We start from the raw sequence: 13,369 nt of genomic DNA on the forward strand, positions 1-13,369 counted from the left end.
AGGGTGTGCACATTTTGATAATCCTTTGGGCATAGTTCCAAATTGCTCTCCAGAATGGTTGAATCAATTCAAAACTCCACAAGCAATGTATTAAGGTCCTGGTTTTCCCATATCCCCTTCAATGTTTATCATTAACTTTTCCGGTCATTTTAGCCAATCTGAGAGGTGTGTAGTGGTACTTCAGAGTTGTCTTAATTTGTACTTCTCTGATCAGTAGTGATTTAGAGCATCTTTTCATATGACTAGAAATGACTTTAATTTCTTCATCTGAAAATTGTCTATTCATATCCTTTGACCAGAAAATATGAGGTTCTTAGAAGAATCTAGATAATCCGGATAAATAATCTATTCCTCAGAAGATCTCACCTCTTCAGGATTGTGGAATCAAGCAGCGCCAATATATTAGAGATCCCTTTAAGACTCAGCTTCTAAAAAGCCTCAGCTGTCCCTTCCCACCCATTAATTTCAATAAATGTATAATATATAATAAGGATCAAAAAGACTTGGAGCCAAATGTTTCCTCTGATACATTATGGTTGTGTGACATGGGGAAAATTGAACTTCACTGAGGCATCAGACATTGGGACCTCACTGAGATGCTAAGTTGTAGACTAGCTGCACTTCTGTACCAGTAGAGGGAGTTTCCTCACTGAGACCTCCTTGCATCTATAAAACCCAAAAGTCCTAAACAAATACATGTGTGTGTGTGTGTGTGTGTGTGTGTGTGTACACACACAAATATATATATGAATATATAAGAATATATGAATATATATTTAATATAAAATGCATATATACAATCATATACTCATATATACATGGGTATATGCATATATACAGATGTGTTTATGCACATAGTATATGTACATATTTCTAAAAATGTATAAATATATATATTCCATAGAAGCAGAGACAGAGATAAGAAGAGTGAACAGTGAAATCTATCTTAATTTTGTTTCATTCAGTAGATTATGAAGTCATTAAGGGGAAGGACTATTTGTTCATTTGTTTTGTTCATCTTTGTTTCTCTAGCTTCATATAATAGAAAGTTGACCTTGAAGTAAAGGAATCCTAGGCTCAAAGTGTTCCTCTAATGTAGAATTATATAATCTGGTTTCCGTAAAAATCTTTAAAAATATTTGAAAATTGTATTACAACATAACCATATATTTTATATTTTCTGTAATGCATTTCAGAGTATCCTTCTGGAATGTCATCTATTGCCCTCACCTGATTAGGAAGGAGTCCATCTCTCCCTCCCCCTTTCTCTCTCTCTCTCTCTCTCTCTCTCTCTCTCTCTCTCTCTCTCGCTCTCTCACTCTCTCGCTCTCTCGCTCTCTCTCACTCTCACATACATACAGACACACACACACACACACACACACACACACACACACACAAACAGACAGCTATAAATCCCTCTGATATTTATTGCTACATGACCCTGGCTAAATTCCATACTTTAGGCAATTGTAAAGAACTTTAATGGATAGGAGGATGCTCCTGCACTGGGATATTCCCCACAGTAATGAAATCACAGATTTAGTCCCTATCACCTATATTTTCTTTGCTACTTATCAATGCGAAGCACAGTGTCTGGCTTATCGCAAGAGTTTAATGAATGTTTCTTGATTGATTGATTGACTTAGCATAGTGCTTTTAATTAATCACCAAATATTGCTTAAGCACTCACTTTGTGACAGACCCTGTACTTACTACACCATACAAAACCATATCCAAAGCCAAAAAATGAAGTAACCCATGATTTCACAGAATTTACCTTCTATGGGTAAAAGTGATTTGTATGTGCTTGCACATAGTGGGTCCTTAACAGACACTTTTTGAATTGAGTAGAACAGAATTTAGCTGAAGAAATTGGTTGCAATTTATTTGGCACCTCTATGATTCCTTTTACTTAGTGGATAGAATCCTCCTCTCTTCTGCTATTCAGAAAGAAAGGATAGATAAGACTTTTGCTGCTTCAGATAGTTTACATGTGATCCATTTTGATGAGGGTTTCATAGAAATGAGAGGATCCTGGGGAAGAAATAGTCAGTTTTGAAGACTTACTATGTTGTTCTGTTATTTCAGTCCTGTCCAACTTGTCATGATCTCATTTGGGGTTTCTTTGGTAAAAATACTGGACTAGTTGGAAATTTCCTTCTGTAGCTGATTTTACAGAAGAAACTGAAACAACAGTTAAATGACATACCTAGGATTATACAACTAGTGTCTAAGGCCAGATTTGAACTCAGAGAGTTTTCTTTCCTGACTCTCAAATTTTATCCTTGTTTCTCAAAATTTAAAGCATTCAAAGTCAGTTATTTTATGAAAACACAGAATGAGATTTAAGAGTGTTTGCTTTCAAATTTCCCTCCTTAACATTGGGAGAGGAAAGCTGCCACTTATAGGTTAGATACTACAGAAACTAAATTAAAATCCCATTAAAAATGGAAGGGAGGAACTTTGATTATTAGCATTTTTAAAGTTAAAAATGCTTTTATCCCATTATCCTCATATTTCATAAGGAAGAACAACAATGATCAAAGTGAAATCTGATATTGACTTTTTGAAGAAGAGACCAAATTCCACAACCTGTGATATTCTTTAAGCATATTTCCTTCTAGAAATTTATATTATTGAAATTTCTCTAAAAGTAGATATTTTCTTTCCAGAGAATTTGAAAACTTTATATATGATTAAGAAATTCTAATGAAAAAGCATAAAAATGACCCATCTCACCTCACCCCACTGCTGGTCTTCAAACCAAATGCATCAAGGTCAATAGAGAAATGAACATGATTTATCTCCAGAAAATTTGGTTTAACTAATTAAAATAAATCTATATTTTATCATATTTTTCTTTCTTTTTTTTCCTTTTAAGAATTTATAGATTTTCCAAGGACCATTCATAATTTCACAACTGTGGTCTAAATTGCTTCTAAAGAGTCTCGTTGCTTTTATTGTGTCTCTTAGCATTGAGTTTGTTCTCATCCCATATTATTTTGTAGTGACAATATTATCTCAACAGAAGCATTTATGACTGCGAATGCTAGCAAAAAAAAAAAAACAAACAAACCAAAACAAAACATAAATCAACAATTTCCCAAAAATTATGAGAACAACAAAAACAACAACAACACAAAAAACAACCCTCAACTTCTCACAGAGAATAATTAGCTTGAAAAAGCAAAAAATAAATATATAGTAACCACAAAAAATTCAGGTTTTAAAACTATTCTCTAGATATTCCAAATATTGCTATTTAGAAAAGTAATTTTAGCACTCAATTTATTTTTCTCCATTTTAATCACTCTTTGTTACTAAATTTAATCAGACTGGTGTGATCCAAAATCAGTTTGGAATGCCAAATACACATTTTATTCTTCTTTTTATTATTTCTGAAAAAAAGATTACAAGTTTAAAAATAATAATAATTGTAAATTTCATTATTGGTATCTTCCCTGCTGGAACAAATGTTAGCTTACTTACAACTGGCATGGGGTAAGAAGGCCTGAGAGCAGCTGTCACTATTGCATGGTGGAAGCTGATCTAGAAAGTCAGACTGATGAACTGAAAATGGAAAACATTCACTCAATAATAGTTTACATCTTCTAGACAAATTGACTTTCTTCAAATGAAATAATTTTTAAAAAGACATTTGTAGAACATCTCACTCTCTTTCATGGTATTTGTATGTCAGCTTTAGGATTTTGTATTGTATCCTCGGAATCATTGCAATCATTGTCAGCAGCATTAATATTATTGTTTTAAGTAGAAAAGTTGGGTCTCATTATTGCAGGGTAGGGGCAGCTATTTGGTGCAGTGGATAGAGCACCTGACCCTAAAGTTAGGAGAACCTGAATTTAAATCCATTCTCAGATACTTAATCTTTACTAGGTATGTGACCCTGGACAAGTCACTTAACTCCAATTGTCTCACCCTCCCCACCAAAAATAAAGAATTGAAGGGTAGTAGCTATATGGAAGATAAAGTCTAATGAGGAGAGACTAGAATAAAGGAGATGAATTATAACATCATTTCAGTTGCTCTGGTGAAAGATGACAAAGTCCTGCAGTAAGTATGGGCTGTGTAAATGAGAGAAGTCAACAAATATGAGATGTTATAGAGATTAAAAACCTGAAAAACATGGAATTGTGAAGATGAGTAATTTGTATCTCAAGAAATAAATGGAATTTTTGGATAAGTCATTGGATTATTAAGAGTAAACTTCAAGAAATTCTGGGAAATAAATTTATTATCAAAAATTGTGCTAATGTGCCAGTTTCTCGAAAGGGAAAAAATAGATAGGGGAAGCTACAGATTTGTAAACTTTACATAGTTCCCTGGCAGCATTTAAGAAAAGATTATTAAACAGATGGTTTATATTCACTGAGAAAAAGAAATAATAATTACTAGAAGTCAATATGGGCTTCCTTTTAGTCTCATTCTCTTGATCTCATTTCCTTCTTGAATACGTTTTTAGACTAGTAGATTTGTCCATGCTGGAGGCATGGATTATCTGGATTTGTGGTAACATGTTTCATGCATGTAACTTCCATGTTTATTGATTTAAGCCTTTAAGGTATCATTGACTTACCATATTCAATAGTGACATGAATTAGAATAGCGACAACATAGAAGTATTTCTCTGGAGCCATGCTTTACTCGGGACCTGTCCTGGGATCTCTCTTGTTCAATTACTTTAATTGTTTTGTGAAGGTGATAATGATGATATTGACAATATTGCTGCTGTTGCTGCTACTGAGGATGCTGATAATGAAGACTTAGGACACAGAAAACTAATCTCAAATTTAGGAATACCAGAGTTCATAGGATATATAAACAATGTTCCAGATATGCCGAGGAACACAATGCTGTCTCTCCAAATTAGTGTTTTTAATATCATTTTCCATTTAAATTTCAAGTATTTTTTTTCTTGTTAGTTTATATATGGTTAGTTCTGTCTCCTTTTAAAATATTATTTATTTTAAAATTATTTTCTTTTTAAATTTTCATTTCCAAATTTTCTTCTTTCCTTTCACCTCCCCCACCAAGTAAAAAAGCAAGCAAAATAATACCAATTGTGCATGTGAAATTATGGAAAACATTTTTATATATTAAACATATCCTGAGGAAAAAAGCAAAAAGAAACATTAAGAATTATACTTCATTTTGCTCTGAAAATTAACTAGTTCTCTCTCTGGGGTTAAATATTTTTTCATCATGAATCCTTTAGAAGTGTCTTGGGTCATTGTATTTAATTTTTGAGAAATATTAGGTTCTTTGTTGAATCAAAACAACATTCTTTATTCAGCAAATATTCATTCTCAAAATATATATTTAATTTTTCTGGGTGTAATGGAATGTATTAGAAGCATGCATGAGCATCCAGGGGACACATCTGTGATATGATAATTAATTTGGGAGGTTTTAGGGGAGATAATGTAATTTTAGGCTGTTTCTTGAAAACACCAGGCAGATAATAGACAAACTTCCTTACCCTGCCCATACATCCTTGGCTTGGTTGTAAGTTTCAGATTTTAAAAAGAACTTCAAAGAACTAGATTGTTTTTAAAAGAAGGCAGGAGGGATGGTATAGAAATTTGAAACAAAGGCACAGGAGGAATGGCTGAATAACTTAAGGATATAAACCATCAATCAGAGAAGACATGAGGGGGGCATGGAAGCTGTTTCAAGTAAGTACATGAAAGGCTATCCTTGAAGAAGAATTAGCTGTTTCCTACTTGATTCTGATCAACAAAATCAAGGAGAATGAATAGAAGACAGACACAAAGAAGAAAATTTAGAAGTATTGTGTTGTTTGGGTTAGAATTATTCACTCCATTGGTTAAATAGACTGCCTTTTCCTCTTTATTAGACATCTTTCAGCAAAGTCAAAACATGGGCATATTATAGGTTGGATGGCCTAGAGCATGAATTCTTAACTAGCTATTCATGAACATTTTAAAATTATATTAATTGTAGTTCTTTTATAATCTTACATATTTTGATTTATGAATTTTAAACAATTTTCTGAAAAGGGGTTTATGAGTCTTATTAGAGTCTAAAAAAGGCCCATAACACAAACAAGGTTAGGAGTCTCTAAAATAGAGAGATGGCCATTAAAGCCCCTTTCAAGTCACATCTGTACTTCATTTGTTCAACAAACATTTAAGTGATTTAATAGTCATATACCAGACACTGTCCTATGTATTAGAGTACAGAAAGAGACAAAAGAGAGTCACTGTTCTCAAAGAACTTACAGTCTAATGTTGGAAACAATATTAAAACAAATATATGCAAGATTAATTATGAACAGGAAAAGAGGAAATAATTTTTAAAAAGAAAACACTGGTATTAGGAAGGATTCGGGAATGATTCCTGTAGAAGCTATATTTTAATTGGGACATAAAAAAAGCCAGAAAAATCTTATAAAGAGGATGGGATAGAATTGTGTTAATTCTCTTGGATTTATATTTTAGGCTTGGTTGCTATAACCAAATAGAAATTTGGAATAGTGGGCTTGAAATCAAGCTTCAGATTGCTCACTCATTTATTTACTAGATATAGTATTTTAGGCAAATGGGTCGGCACCTCTGTTTCAGCTAGAGATTGATGAATATACACACAGAGACCATCTGAAATCTATCCAGGAACCTCAAATGCTCATCCTTTGTCCTAAGGCCACTGAGAGGTTAAGTGATCTGTCTAATAATACAGGATGTTTTTGAATCAGAACCAAGACTTGGACTTGGGAACTTCCTGTTCTAAAACCATAGTTCTGATCTTTAGGATCTGCTTCCTTTCAGTAGGTTGTTAAGTGAATCAGATGAGATTATATAAAGAACTTTGCAAAATTTAAATTGCTATATAAATGTCAGCTCTCATCATTTTATAATTTTCTCATAGACCTTGGCTTCTGTGAGATGCAGTAGCAAATGACTTTCAGCAAATGAGTCATGTTTAGGGATACAGATTTTAGAGTTTGAAGAGTTTTAAAATATCATTCTGTGTAACCCACTCAGTATAGAATTAAGGAAACTGAAACCCTGGACAGTGAGATCACAAAACTAGTAAGCATTATTGACATCATTTGAACTTTGGTCTTTTGACTCCAAATCCAATATCCTTTCAACTCACTTAACATCCATTGCTCTTAGCAGTTCTCAGTTTTAGAATTCCCTGCCCTGGTGAGTACAAGCTCTCTGATCCATCCTCTCTAGCCATGCTCACACTATTGTTTAGATCTTTTTTAGCAATAGAAAACAAGGACCTACCCAATATTTTTTTCCATCTACCATGATGCTTCTTTTGCATTCCAAGGACCCACTAATTGCCTTGATAATAGTAATCAAATCAATCCTACCAATAACATTACAAAGGATCTATCAGTCAAGTTGATCCATTATACTTGATTCAACAAGATTCTTTAGACCAAAACTTTCTTCTCTATCTATGACTGTCTTGCACAAGATTTCCTCTTTAATAGAAATTTTGCTCTTCAAACATGGATGAAATTAATTTTGTATTTGGATTATTAGCATTTGGACACAATGCCTGAAGGTACTAAATAAACACATATTCATTTCATTCACTGTAACTAGACATAGTGAAGAGACAGAACCCAATTCCCTTTATTTCTCCTTCTGTTTTTCCAACTTTAAATTATTTAAATCAGTCACATTGCATCTTGCAAATGACCTGGGCTATTGTAATATTGCTTTCCCTTTGCCACATTATTAGTACAGCTGAGATAGGTTGCAGCTCTTTCTATTTCTAGGCAATCTGTGAATAGGGCTTTCAATCCTTGTAGAAGAAATTATGCTAGTGAAAAATAATGCCAGAAACTGTATTTTAAGACAGTTCTTAACAGAACAGCTATCTATCTGCTTTTCCCCCTTAGAAGACTGATGATAACAAAGCAAAATAGGAAGAGGTAAACAAAAATTGTCAAGTATTGATGTCTTTAAATATGTTTTTTTAATGAAACACACAATTTAATTTTAGTCAAATTTGTCAATTTAGTCAATTTTAGTCAAAAAAGCATAATGACATAAATATTAGATTTTTTTAAAGCTAGGACATAAAAATTTAAGAATAAACTATAACAGAGTCCAACATATTCTATAGAAAGAATGAATGAAATATAATTGGAAAGCATAAAGTCAATTTGGTTTTACCTACATTCCCAAAATCATAATATAGAAGAAAATTTGGGTGGAGTTGAAGGCAGCTAGCCTAGCCCAGTATTAAAAGTTCAAGATTCCAGAAGATACAGCATATTTGGAGAAAGGCTTTGTTGAGGGCAGAAAGAATATGAGAAAATAGAAGTTGCTAGTATGCAAAAAAAGGAAGAGACATTAAAATGATGTGCATGCAAAGTATAAAAATATATTTGAGGGCATCATAGCAAATTGCTTATAATTTTGGGGCACTTAATTGTAGTTCATATTTATGTAGAAATTTATAGCTATAAACAGCTTTTCTCACATAGATTCTGAGAAATAGGCAGACTAGGTAGCATTCTCCCCACTTTAAAGATGAGTTAACTGAGTTTTGGAAAGGTAAAGTAACATTCTTATAGTCACAAAAGTAGTTAGTAGCTGTGCTAAGAAGCAAATTTGCCTTTTGTCACTGGCAGATGGTATAGTGAACCAAGAAGTAGGCCTGAAGTCAGCAAGATCTTAGTAAAAATTTGAATCCAGACACCAATTATCTCTGTGACATTAGCAAGTTGCTCAATTTCTGTCTGCTTTGGTTTCTTCATCTGTAAAATGGAGATATTAACAATACCTAACTCCCAGGATTTTTCTGAAGAATAAAATAATACAGTAATTTGAAAGTATATGCCACATAACAGGTCTACATAAGTGTTTGCTATTTGTTTAATTATAATAATAATCATTATTATTATTAGCATCCCAAGTCTGTTTCTTAAAAACAGCAAACTATGTCACAATTCTTCCACTTATCATTGTCTTTATGCTTTGTGAAATCTGTGGTATAGTGATTATATGTTTCTAATTTCCCAAAGTAAGTGCTTAGCTTCTTGAGAGTTGAAGCCAGGTCTTTTCATTGTAATATTAAGATATTTTTGGTCCATTAAACTTTTCTGGAAGATCTATGATGATCTCTATGTATTCTGTCATCAATATCAGTGTGGTTTCTTTGAATAACAGCATATTTTCTTTTAAAGTTTTTGCTTCTTCTCTTATAGATGCTCTTTCTCTTCTAATTGCACCCCAGTCTATTGTTCTTTTGTTTCTTCAATGAGTCTTGCTATTGCAGATACAAGTTCTTCAAGTCTACTCATTATTTTTACTGTGTAGACCATAAATTCAATATTCATATTTCTCATTTCTCTTTTGAACCACTGTGGAGCAATATGTTGTGATTCTGCATTCTCAAATTCCATAGGGCCTTCTATCTCATCAATAGCTGTATCATTTCCCTTTATTTATTATTTATTTATAGTTGTATTTATTCACAGATACCTGAATACATTTACTAGAAGCGGAGGTCATATTTCCTTCTGTTATTACTATTTTTCCCATTGATTTGTTTGCTTATGTTCAAGGTCTTCAAGTTTTCTTCTTCCTAAGATTTTAATTTCAATATTTGTCCACTGCCACCCATTATTTTCTACTCATTTTTGGACTATCTCTCCTGCGATGATTTTCTTGGATACAAGATCATAAAAGTGTTAGCTTCCTCTTCACAATACACAATTCACCAGCTTGGATTTCTGCCCCAACTGACTTTTTAATGGACATGGCCCCTGCTGCATGCTGAATACTTTTCTTCAGCCTTAATAGGATGCAGAACAGCCTTCTCCTCCTCTGTTATACCCTATTTTGCACCCTTTGTACCTCCATTATCTGGGCCAGCTCTAGCAGTTCAGATCTTAACAATGCTGCTACTGTGAGGCTATCTGATAACATACTCGCTATTTTTTTTTTTTTTTTTTTTTTTGCAGCCCCAGCATATAGCAGATCAGCCTTCCCTTGCCTGGAGTTGGTGTTTCCTCAGAACTGGAAATAGAGAAGAGAGATAGAATATAATGTTTTTTTTAAAATTTTTTTTTTAATAAAATCCCTGTGTCTTTGCTTCTGTTAGTGCAGACTTGCTGGGGTAATATAGGAAGTGCTGAGTGAGCTCAGGGTCAATGAACATCAATTCATTGGGTTTTATTTTATTTTAAGATTCTGGGTATCTTTCCCTTTTTGATCTGATTTTTCTTGTGCAGCACTATAATTATATAAATATATAAAAAATAAAAATTATATAAATATATAATTACATAAAAATAAAAATATAAAAATTATATAAATATAAATAAATATGTATACATATATTGGTTTTAACATATTTTAACATGTTTAACATATATTGTATTATTTGCTGTCTCGGGGAGGGCATGGGAGGAAGAGAGGAAAATTTGTAACACAAGGGTTTGCAAAGGTCAATGTTGAAAATTACCCATGCAAATATTTTTTTTTTAAAGATTTAATAAAAAAAAAACTTAAAAAAAGATTTTGGGTACCATGGACCATGAAAACAGCTGAAATTGTTTTATCTTTTGCACATAATTTTTGTTTTTATAAAGTTTGAAGGATCATGAGGAGCTGAGAAAATGTCCTCCAATTTATCCTCACAGTAGTCCTCCAATTTATCACTCACAAGACTCATAAGTTTCACAGACATAGATTCTCATTTATATCTTTTCTAGATCCTGGCATAGAACTTTATATATAATGGTGTTTTATTTTAGTTTTTCAAAAATGTTTGAATGAGTGAATATATAGTTCTAAGCTATAAAACATTATTGAAAACCACATAAATATCCTGATTCAATTACCTCATTCAGAATTCTCCCCAGATCTTACTATCAATACTTTTTTATTTGTATCTTTTTAACTCAAGTGACCAATCTGATATCCAGCAAATGACTTTATTTCCAAATTTACCACTAAGACTAATATTTAGTGTAAGGTCCTCAGGTCCATATCTTCGTACTTAACAATTTCTGATTCTTTGCCACTCTTTTTTTCCCCTCCAGTTTCTTTCCCAGAATGATTGTTGGGCTTGTTTATTAGATACTATTTCATTGTATCTTCCTTTTTCTACCATTGTTCAGATCTGTTGCATTTTGTTCTTCTATTGGTTCCTTCCACTCTATCTGCAAATAAATAAAACTTTACCTCATGTTGAAAAGAAAAATTACCCATCATTCTCTAGCAGTTATCAAGAGACTTTCCTGTCCTCTCCCATTGCTAAAGATCTCTAAGAAATCTGATGTTCCTTCTTCATTCACTTATTCTTAACATATTTTACTTAGATTTTTGCTTCTGCCATGCTAAAAAATGTCTTTCATTGCCTTCCTGATTGGAGACTACTGATCTCTTTTCTGTCTCATACATCTCCACAAGCTTTCTACAACATATGAAATTATTCAAGACAATGAAATTATTCATATTTTGATGAATCTTTTCTCCTATGTCTCTAACTCCCTTCTCTCTCATTTGTTGACTGATTATTCTTTCCATACTCCTAAAATGTAGAAATTGATGACGGTCTTCTGCTTTCTGTATATTTCCACCTTCATCTTTCTATCTAATTAGACAACTTCAGGTATTATCTGTCTCTTTACCAACTACTCCACAATCGGCTCTCCCAGTTCTAGCCTTTTTGCTTACCACTAGTTCCACATTCCCAAATAACTCTTGGGTATCTCAGTTTATACTTAAATGTTTCTTTGATATCATTGATGTAGCTGATCCTGGCAATGATATGGAATGAATCCTCTCCATGTTACCTTGGCATTATTTCAGTGGAAAGCATTCTGGTTCTGGGTTTAAGAGAACCTAATTTCAAATTCTTCCCTTAATACTTACTACCTTTATAACTTTGCATAAGCTATTTAATAGTTTTGGATCTTAGTTTCTCTATCCCTATGAGGATGAGGTAAATTAGTGGCTTTTGAAGTCTTTTATCTTTTGATTTTGATTTTCTAATTCTTGACCACCTTCCTTTATATTCATCAGAGAGATATATTTGACATGAGGAGTGTTGCTAATTTGATTTTGATATTCAATAAGAAGATGGCTTAGTTCTGTGGGAAAAGTTAGGTCTGTTCATCCATGATTCCTTAATTTACTTATTTTTTCTATTATTATCTGAATAATATGTAACTCTAATTCTTCAGATAATAAGTATTTCTGTGACTCAAAAACCCCTACAATACTGCTAGAGAATTGTCATTAAAAATTGGCCCTCATAGGGAAAATGGCTCATTGAAGGAGCTCATTAAATTTTCATAAGTAATTACATCAAATCTTGTCCTCTTTACATTAAATCTGGGTGCATTCATTGAGTCTATACAAAAATCTAATTAAGAAAAATATATAAATGATATATTTATGTATGCTTATATGTTATTCATTTAATTTCATGGTATAATCTGGACAATAGATTCCCTCATCCAATTGGTGTGTGTTTGTGTGTGAATTTGTGTATGTGTTTTATTTTAAATAATGATGGATTTCATCTAGAAGTTTATGTAGTGTTACTAGACTTGATAAAACTAGCACTTTGCAATCTGTAAACAGGCACATGTGGTGCATCTACAATCTATATTAAATCCTTCTTCTTGGTCTCAAAGCTGAATCTTCTCCATCACAGTAGTACACATGACCAGCAACTACTCATGTCCATGTGTCATGTTTTACATGAGATTTATGATCAGAGGGTTGATGAATGAAATTATTACTGGTATATCTTTCAATGAAGCTTGCACAGTTTTGATGTGTGTATGCAAAATTCCTTTTTTAAGAGAATGATGTCAGATTAAAATACATGTTTTAGTATTTCAAAACCAGCAATACAATATAATATTTTATTCTCTCTATCTTTCTTTAAAATGGATGATGATGAAAACATGGTCTACTATTCTAGCCATTCTCCGCCAATACCTTTGTTAAGCTGTCTTTGATGAATGTGCATATTAATCTCAAAAAAATTTATACTGCACAGAAAGTAGGGCTTATCAGGTTAGTACTTTATTTATTTACTTATTATAACATTTTCTCTCAGTTATATTTTAAGAAATCAGTAATGTCAATGCTTTTCCTTCTCCCGGATTTTGTTATGATTTTCTTTTTCATATTCCCATCAAAGTGAAAAATCAATGCCTTCACAATTGTGATGCCTCCAGCACAGTTCCAGTTGATATATGTACAAACTGCTTTCACATTTTCCAATTTCATATTTTTTAACATTTTTCTGATTTTTCCTTGTTCACATTTTTTTTTAATATTGCAGATATGGAGTGTTAGCATGTGCAGTTTTAATTTAGAGGTCTTTAGTT

At 32.5% G+C, this 13,369-nt stretch overlaps 1 protein-coding gene across 2 annotated transcripts in view; it reads left to right on the forward strand.

The window, feature by feature from the left end:
* CTNNA3 (catenin alpha 3) overlaps positions 1–13,369 on the forward strand; it is a 1,962,241-nt gene that overhangs the window by 1,505,855 nt on the left and 443,017 nt on the right. The gene's annotated exons all lie outside the window — the stretch shown is intronic.

Source organism: Antechinus flavipes, chromosome 2 (assembly GCF_016432865.1).
Source record: "Antechinus flavipes isolate AdamAnt ecotype Samford, QLD, Australia chromosome 2, AdamAnt_v2, whole genome shotgun sequence".
Lineage (NCBI taxonomy): Eukaryota > Metazoa > Chordata > Mammalia > Dasyuromorphia > Dasyuridae > Antechinus > Antechinus flavipes.